At 35.0% G+C, this 8,185-nt stretch overlaps 1 pseudogene; it reads right to left on the reverse strand.

Moving 5' to 3' along the window:
* Nucleotides 1-7,537: 7,537 nt before the first annotated feature.
* The window catches only part of LOC119642915, an 11,336-nt pseudogene continuing 10,688 nt past the window's right edge, over nucleotides 7,538-8,185 (reverse strand).

Consider the following 8,185-nt stretch of genomic DNA (forward strand, 5'->3'; position numbering starts at 1 on the left):
ATTTCCCTCCATTTCGCATGCATACATGTTTAAATACACCAAAAGTATCAAAGTAAAGTCATTTGCAGTGAAAGACGTTGAAGACACTGTACAATTGAAAGAGAAAGGGAGAAAAGCTGCCACATAACTATGTGAATAAAGACAGCATATTAGCTATACACTAAAATATAATATGCTACATAAAGCAATATCACATAAAGATGCAGACGCACATATACAAACCCATAGCCACGTAAACATCTAATAAAATATAAAAGATTGGAGATTTACTTGTGCCTTAGAGTGTACTTTCCCTAACCGCGTTTTGATGTTCTTTTTTCCGATGTGTGCTGACTTTATAGAATTCTGGTTTGTGGTTTCCTGTAAATACGATTTTGGTTTATTTTTGCTGCTTCATGCATGCTTTATCCATTTGCAGTATTATTTTTACAAATTAAACGGAGAGCTAGGGAGGAAAAAAGCAGAAACCTAAACAATTACTATTCAATCAGACTTACGTTGATAGCAGCACTAAACAATTGCTGGCGTGAAATCCTGTTTGGTTTTTCTTCCGCTTGCAAGAGGAATAATAAAAAACTGTTTTTTTTTTTGTTCCATTGTCGCTTTTTGTGTAAAATTCATCCCTGGGTTTAAGAGACGTATACATGCTCTATTTTCAACCCAACCGGACAGGACTACCTTCCTTTCTTAAAGTCGCGTCACTATTTGGGTTCATTTTAAGAATTAATTGATAACTATTTGGAAAAGTATTGCATGGAGTGTATTTTCACTGTCCGAAGTACTACACAATTGTGTGTCAGACCATCAGCTTATCAAATTCGCTTTTCGGTTTGTCGATTTATATATTGATAGACTTAAATACATATATTTATATAGTCTTTGATTGAGAAAGGTTGTCCCAGACCTAAAATGGAGATGAACCTTATCAAAACTAAACGCTTATCAATGCAATGGCTCGAGAGTTCAGGTATTTTACTAAATAAGAGGTAAATTTATTTTGAGCAAGATGTATAGCAACTAAACTACACCGGAAGTGGCTGATCAATTGTCTTTTGTTTAACTTCCGTAACGTAATCAACAGAATTCCAGACTTTTCAAGTGTGTACGCGCAACTATTAAGGGCTCTCACTCCTCATCATTACTTGAGATATTAAAAAATTATGCGCAATCTACAAGAAGTAAAAAAAGAATTTAAGAAACAGTTCCTGTCAGAATTGAAAAACAATTTCATGCAAAAGCATTCAACTAAGTGAAGAAACATTACTTTGAACTTTTTGGAAGTTTGTGTCGATGAAATCTCTACAAAATCTCTACAAAAACGAAATGAAAAATTTGTCTTAATATTTTGATCTTTTCGAAAAAAAAAAAAAAACTCCACTTACAGACAAGTTAAGGCTATTACAACGGCACAAATCCAATTCTAACAAAAACTCAACTAATTTATTTACAAGGAATAGGTGGCCAATTGCAATAAAAGCTCTCAATCGGAAAATGGTAAAGCTTAAGAGTAACGAGAAAGTCTTATCAATGTTAGTCAATCATGCAGTGTATCAATGCAAGTGCATACCATATTTTCGGAAAAGATATGCATCGAAATGCAAGCCATGAGTTTGCATGAAGATATGGGCTTAACATAACAATTTTCACACCTTCGAAAATGCCCAAAAATATTCATCTGAGAAAACTTTAGCATTTATATTTTTGTTCAGGGTAATATTCAGACTCGGTCTAGCCACGTTGGTCTCTTTTTTATTAAAACCACTCAACCAATCTATAAAGTTGCATTTTGTCCTCTGTTCTTCATCAGATAATCCATAAAGCATATACACACTGAATCAGTTTAAGATTTCCAACTGTCTTAGTCAAGTTACTATACAAGTTCTATCATCAATCCATACGTCCACAAGTGGTCGGTTTTTAAAATATTAAGAAATTAGAACTTTACGAATATATTTTAAGTTAATAGCTAAAGAATTAGAAAACAAATGTGGACCAACAGCAGTCAAAACTATAATCGGTAGAAATTTATAATTCGCAGCATATATTCATCTAAAGTTGTGTACAGATTTACCAGGATTTTTTGAAAACTCAAAGCAATGGCTGCAACGATCAATCGATTAATACGTCTGCAATCAATAAATCATCTTGTGATGTTTTTACACTCTACCCTATGAACCACATATATTCTCTATCAACACCAAATTCTGAATCGTTATTATTTGTCTACTTGTTTTTTGCATTGTATTGGTGGTTAAATATGAGCTAAATCAGCCAAAAACAAACCGTCAGTGCAACATAAAATGAGAGCACATCTACTTTCTCGGTTGTAAGCTCACTATTCGTCAATTTAACCATTTTCGTCGAACCTTAGGTGCTCGTTCTACGTCTCTCTCTCATTAGAACTATCAGTATTAGCTCCACTCGTGTGAACCTCATCCAGTTTTCCTATAATGACTGTGAAGGTTGAAATTTTCCTTTTTGGAAAATTTAAGTGATCCTATTGCTACGGTATACCTCAGCGGCTATTCGCGGCCTTTGATGTTTATTTTCCCAAACATGAATAAGAAGTCTACTGCCCGGTTAACCGTTATAAGTCAACTGCTTTTATTTCAATACATTGTTTATACTCTAGTCAATATTTTCCTCTCATTTAACTAGTAATTCAATTAGCACAAACTACAACTACAGTTTAATAAAAATTAGAATTGAAACTTCTAAACATTATGAATCGGCCTATCGCCTATCATCTTCAGTCTACGAGGACCATCAATTAGAGGAACAATACCTAAACGGCGACCCTACGGGCAATTCAATTGCGGATGGTTATGGATTACTTCTATGTTTCGGTGATTTTATTCAGATGATAGTTCGATCCAGAACTAAAAGAATATGCAACCTTCTTCTCCTCTATGCCCCTACTCGAAATAAAATTGGCGTTGCCAATCCGTTAACAACTCTACTATATTTCATTCAAGTCCTGATTGCAAGCATAAAGTAAACAACCCTACGCCTCCAAATCTTAACAAATAATATATATAAGGAAAGTTGACAATACGTAAAAATAACTTACATCACATCTGACTTGTAATATATCTATAAAAAGATAACAATATGTAAAAATAGCTTAAACTACGCTACGCTAAACACATGTTATACACTTAGGTCGAAGTTTGGGACAAAAACGGGTGTTGCGATTTTCGTGACGATTCTTTGCTTTCCGTATATTCCAAATTTTGTTTTCAATGCTTTACTGCCGTCATGTAGCAACAAGCAGCTTGGAGATAGCAAAGTTGTGCGGGTTATATAATTTCCTTATTTGTTTAGTTTCCTCTTTTATTAACATTTCATTCATAGCGGCATGGAGATGTAATTGATATCTCACACGACCGCATTGCTACACTTATCCATTAACGTTACTCTTCCCTTACTGTGTCTTCATCTTCTCGTTATTGTTCTATTATTTTATTTATTTTTTTTGAAAAATGTGAAATTTATTTTCAAGAATGTACATAGACTCTAAAAAAATTTAAAAGAGAGTTAGTTGTCAAGCAATTTTTGACCACTACAATTAAAATGTCGTTTACCCAACAATGGAACAAGATGTTCATGGTCAATATAACAAAGGGAAACTGACATTACTTACTTTGAGATGGGATTTATATAGTGGTAAAAGCTAAACAATATTTTCTGCAACTAGCATATTTTTTCTTATTTATTTTTTCACTTTCAAAATTTACGTTTTGTTTGATTTTGTTAAATTAGATGACGTCCCCCTTATTAACATCATTCTATTCTTATAATTATTATTAGCTTGTCAGTTGCTTAAAATTACATAAACGTCGTAGCCTACTACAAATTTCGTCATGTACTAACGTACCTTTTATAAACGTTTGTTAACAGCTTTATTCTGTTTGCAAAATACAAGCAAAGCCTACAGCAGTTCTTTAGCCTCTTGTCTTCATATTCATGTTCATGTGTTTTGCGTGTGTAATGCTGAAAGTGAAAATAAAATAAAGATCAACATACATGGACAAAGAGAGAGAGAGAGAAAGAAATACGAACAATAACAAATGCATACATGAGCTTCACTCAAGTGCCTTCTAACCTTACACTTATTATGTGTGCACGTCAAAATAAAAACCTTACTAAGTCAGGGTGAAGAGAGTAGAAAGTCTTTTTTTCATAATTAGTGCAAAGTTTTAAACAAATTTTGTCATCGATTTGTGCTTATAAGCATTTAAAAATATGTTCCTCCTTTTTTTATATTAATTATATGTTTTTGAAGTAAACGGCTCAAGTTTAGTTATAAGCTCTTGAATGTATTTCTGGACGATAAACAAAAGTTTAAATGTAGATCAAAGGGTGCCTTGAAGTCATATTCCCTTATTTTAGTTTTTGAATACTTTTTAACTCTAAGTTACTTTAGATTAATAGATTACCATTATTTGAAATTAGATCGTTTTGCATATACGTTTAACGTCTAAACATCACGAATCACAGATACCTCCTTAATCAGCTTTCCCCATTCAGGAATCTAATGGTATTTGCAAAATATTACTGTGGTCAAAAGCAGCAAACAAAAGTTGTGAACCCCAGGCTACCCATATGCCTGTGTAGAAAACGGCCAGTCCTTATCCAACAATATAAGAAAGAAATGGGTATAGGATACTTTTCTTGCAACCCTGGTCAACCTCATTGTTTAACGTTCCCACTAAACTTTACCAGAACCACAACGACATTGTGCGATGGGAAGTGTATCGTACTTACTAGAAGCAATCTTTCCCTCGGCAGCCAGATCTCCACTATTTCAACTATAAGTGAGTTTATATAGATTTGGACGATTCCTTACTACACATTTGCCCTTGGACTTTTCATGCGTTCCGAAAGGCTACACGCCATTTCTGCTCGAGCAAACAGAAGAAAGCAGCACAGCACACATTTAAAAGTATTCCAGTCCTTGACTACTTCGCCATGCCGTCAGAACTGACTGGCTACGAACAGCAGCTTGATGGCCTTCGTAGAAGAGAACTATATCGGAAAAGAAAAATGTATTCGTTTCATAAGAGAAAAGAAAGAGTTCTTCCGACACTCCTCTTCCAATTCAAGGGAAACGCCGTTGCTAAGTTAGAGATAGTAGTTCTTAAATCTTTCCTTGCCGATGAATGCTCAGTCGATGAGAGTATAACACTTATCGAGAACGCAACCGCTAAACTCCGGCCACTACTTCCGTATTGCTTTCTCTTTCTTCTCTTCTTTCTGACATTCGCCGTATTGCACAAATATGGAACATTTCTTATTTATCAAAATTTTAGGGGCCTAAATTCAAAAATTCGTTCTACCTTCCTAAATTCAGTGGACACGGAGTTGTCCTGTTGCGCCTTCACCGAAACTTGGTTAAAACCTGATCTACATTCCTTTGAAATTTTCCACAATTCTTTGTAGGTTTTCAGAAACGGTCGATTCAATCGTATTGATGGTGGTGTATTAATTGCCATATCTTTGTCATTTCCGTGCAAATCAATTCAGTTTCCTACTACTTCTGACGTTGAATTTATCGCCATACGAGTGAAAATGCCTAATAAACAGCTATTCCCCCAAATTATGATATCTCCATGTATAAGAGACAGGCCGCCCTTATTTGTGAAGTGGCCAAGCAGTTGAAACCCACCGATTTGGTAGTTGCGTTGGTATACTTCAATTTCCTTCAAGTCACTTGTGTAAAAGTGATAATTCTGGCTGTTTGATCCCTACTTCAAAAACTGATAGAGCTGTTGAGTTCTTTAACGAATTATTTGATCGTAATTTAGTTCAATACAACTGTGCCCCTAATTGTAATGGTAGACTGGTTGATCTCTACTTTACCAATTTCCCTGAGATTAGTGTAAATCGTTGTCCATCTTTCAGTTTACCTGAGGATACTTATCATCCAGCAATGTGTATTTCCTTTCATCACAAGCATGATGGTTCGTTGAACTGTTTTAATGTTCCAAATTCGACTTTTTCAAATAAATATTACGATTTTCATAAAATCACTATTGTATTGCTAATATATCATCTTTTAGCTCCCTAGCTATTGCTGCATCTGTTCCGATCAAGCGGTACCGAGCTCGAAGTAGGTGTCCCCCGTGGTTTAATAGGACAATTAAATATTACAAGAACAGAGAAACAATTCAAAAAATATTCGAAAAGTAGCCCTGCTCTTGACTATTTCGCTTACTCCGTGGCAAGAGGTTTAACTCTCTCAAACCACCGATATTATTGCGGATAGCTGTAGTTCATTAAATCCTCTCTGTTTGCCAATCCTAAATACTTTTTTAAATTTGTTAACTAAAAAAAAAAAAATTTCCACACATCCCTTGCATGTTTCTTTTAATGACTCTGATTCCTCGGATGATTTTGAAATCCCAAATCTGTTCGCTGAGTCCTTCCGTCGAAACTTTTCGACTGCTAATTCCGATTTTTCCGTAAAACACCCATATCCTATAACTAACTTGGTTTCAACTCCTAGTTTGGTTATTGCTGAGGATGATGTTTTTAAAGCTCTCTAAAATATAGTTGTGTGCCTGAACCTGAAGGAATTCCTTCAATCTTACGCTGTCGAGTTATATGGTGTTATCTCAAAGATTTTTAACCAGTCTTTGAATTTCGGTGATTTCCCTTTGTGTTGGAAGAGTAGTTTCCTTATTCCTATTCACAAAAGTGGAAGTAGACAACTTGTTGAGAACTACAGAGGCATAGCTAAATTGAGTGTCTTCCTTAAGCTGTTTGAGCGAATTGTGATTAATTCAAGCCAGATCTTGATGTACGCTGATGATGTGAAATTGTTTTCTTCTTTTTCCGTAGAATCGCAATCACATCAGCTTCAAAGTGACTTGAATAATTTGGTTGCATGGTGCCCTTTGAATTTTCTGAAACTAAATCTAAATAAATGTAAGAGGCCTTCTTTCTCAAGAAGAAAGTTATTCTTTATTCAGTATTTCATTGATTCGCTTAAGTTGGAGGACGTCGATACGTTCATAGATTTAGGCGTTCTATTTGACCACAGATTAGATAGACGTTTTAACTTGCATATTGAGCATATTAAGCAAAGCTAGGTCCGCGCTTGGTTTTATAAAGAGGTGGTCCAAAGAGCTTTATGATCCTTATATTACGAAAAGGCTTTACATGTGTTTGGTTAGACCTATATTTGAGTATGCCTCTGTTATGTGGTCTCCTTCATATAGGTCCTACGTAGATTCAATTGAATCTGTTCAAAAGCAATTCTTGCTGTTAGCTCTTAGAAATTTGGGTTGGGATCCGGCTGCCTCCCTTCCCCTCCATGAAAATAGGTTGCTTCTGTTGTCCTTACCGTCTCTCGAGAAACATAGATTTGTTCTTGGCTTTTCCTTCGTAATCAAAGTAATAAATGGTGCTATTGACTCACCTGAATTACTTGGTGAAATATATCATATACTTATGTTTATCGCCGGTATCATAGGACGCGTCATAAAATTTATCCTTTTGAAATACAAAGGAAGCATTGGTGGAATGACACTGGCTAAGAATATACACTGGCTAGGAATAGACACTCGCTTAGAAATGTTGAACATTGCTGCGAGGCATCACGCATTTTAGGGGAATTCCAAGTAACAGAATCTGCTCTAATGAGTGAGTATATAAAATCCGTTTTGAATAAAATAGATGCCTTATTAATTTTAAAAATGTGCTTACTTTTCAATGCCATTTAGAAGGTGACGATATTTTGGTGAAATTAATGCCCCACCTCCCCTGGCAGGGACCACATGCATCCATATACCATACTTTTCACATACGCGAGCAATAGAATTGAGATTGTCAAATGTCCCAAAAACAGTAGTACCGGAAGTACCTGAAACCTACAGCATAAAAGATTTTTATGCGATTGGATGTTATACAATCAAATTTTTATTCTTACCATTATGGGTGCACCTCCATCCATCACTAATGCATTTCTACAACCATTCTTCTAAATACTTTATGTCCATTTTACCATAATTATCTGTTTTTATCTTACGTACATGCCAAGCCCATAAACATTGCCAAATTTTCAACGAAGTAATGTTCATCTTCCGATGTGAATATTATCTGACGCTTTGAATAAAATAATCCAAATTATCGGGTGAATTTTTCTTTTAAATTTTTGGTGTAGGTTTTCTTGAAACGAAAA

Source organism: Glossina fuscipes, unplaced genomic scaffold (genome assembly GCF_014805625.2).
Source record: "Glossina fuscipes isolate IAEA_lab_2018 unplaced genomic scaffold, Yale_Gfus_2 287, whole genome shotgun sequence".
Taxonomy (NCBI): Eukaryota; Metazoa; Arthropoda; class Insecta; order Diptera; family Glossinidae; genus Glossina; species Glossina fuscipes.